Consider the following 1,456-nt stretch of genomic DNA (forward strand, 5'->3'; position numbering starts at 1 on the left):
TGTGAAGAGACCACCAACAGGCTTTGTGTGAGCAATAAAGCTTTTTAATCACCTGGGTGCAGGTGGGTTGAGTCTGAAGAGTCAGCAAAGGGAGTTAGGAGTGGGGCAGTTTTATAGGATTTGGGTAGCTTGGGCTCAGAGGTCTGACAAGGCCCAAGTTACAACAGTGCCTTTCAGCTACTAATACTCCATTACAGACAAAGGAGGCAGCCCTGAGCTTACAAAATGAGGGGCTTATATGGGGGAGAGAAACCCTGGGGTTGTTTGTTGGTTAACTCTGCCACATATCACCCTGTGGAGTTTATGGTACCGGAGGGTGTAGGTAAAGTTTGTCTATGCATGACCTCCCGCTGTGTGGTCCGGATGGTTTGTAATTGGGGTTTGCTTTATAGCAGTAAGGCCTGATAGGTAAAGTCTGCTGGCTTCACCATGGTGCCTAGATAAGGGCTTAGAAATGTAAAAAGGCTTGGGGGAAGGGGAGTGGTGTTGGCGATACCAAGAATCTCTTTTGAGGGTGGTTTGTCTCTAACATTCCAGCCTTTTAATAGGTAATGGAGAGGGACAGCATTGTCGTTTGGCTACTTCCTACTGGGAAGGGGCGACAGTTATGGGGGGAGGCTGGACGGTAGGGACTGCTGTTCTTGGAGCTATTGGTATTCCTGGAGCAGCATCATATTTTGTGTTGTCCAGTGGGTGAAGGCTCTGATATGGTCCTGTAAAAACTGGATTAGAAGGCATAGGAGACATGAGCCGAATGCTAGAAAGAGAAGAACGATTATGGCAGGGCCTAGGAGGGGCATTAGCCATGGAAACCAGGTACTAAAGGACCAGGAGGGCCACGCTGGCCATCGGGGGACATTTTTCTTAATTTTTTTGTTCAGTTCGTTAGTCTTTTTACAGCATCTTGTACTAAGCCAGATTGGTTAAGATAAAAGCAACACTGTTTATCTAGAAAAAGGCAGAGTCCTCCTTTTTTGGCTGTGAGTAGGTTTAAGCCTCTGCGGTTTTGAAGAACTACTGCTGCTAAAGAATCTATTTGCGATTGGAAAGTTGTAATGGATTTAGCTATGTCTGCCAAGCTATTTGTGAGGTCTTTGGAGAGGGATTGGTAATAGGAAACGGAGGTGGCTAATCTCGCAATCGCAGTTCCAACTTCTGTAATTATTCCGAGGGCTACTAACAGAGGTATGAGTTGTATAGCATAGCGGTGTCGGATAGGGGTATCAACTGGGATTGGTAGGGGCTGGTCTCCTAGGGCAATGATGATTTTTGGACTGAGGAAAACCAGGGTGCAGGTGCCTCTCCAGTTAGAGGGGAGGCAAATATAAGTTGAGGTACCACAGAGGAAAAGTATGCCTTGGCTTGGTAGAGAGAACTTGTTGTGTATGCTGAAAAGATATGCTATTTTGTTATTTTCTTTCTTTTTTTTTTTTTTTTTGAGACAGAGTCTCGCTCT

The 1,456-nt window shown here is 45.7% G+C and overlaps 1 protein-coding gene across 1 annotated transcript in view; it reads left to right on the forward strand.

Annotated features, from left to right (window-relative positions):
* LOC105555638 overlaps positions 1 to 1,456 on the forward strand; it is a 100,740-nt gene that overhangs the window by 45,989 nt on the left and 53,295 nt on the right. The gene's annotated exons all lie outside the window — the stretch shown is intronic.

The sequence above is a fragment of the Mandrillus leucophaeus genome, unplaced genomic scaffold, assembly GCF_000951045.1.
Source record: "Mandrillus leucophaeus isolate KB7577 unplaced genomic scaffold, Mleu.le_1.0 Scaffold693, whole genome shotgun sequence".
Taxonomy (NCBI): Eukaryota; Metazoa; Chordata; class Mammalia; order Primates; family Cercopithecidae; genus Mandrillus; species Mandrillus leucophaeus.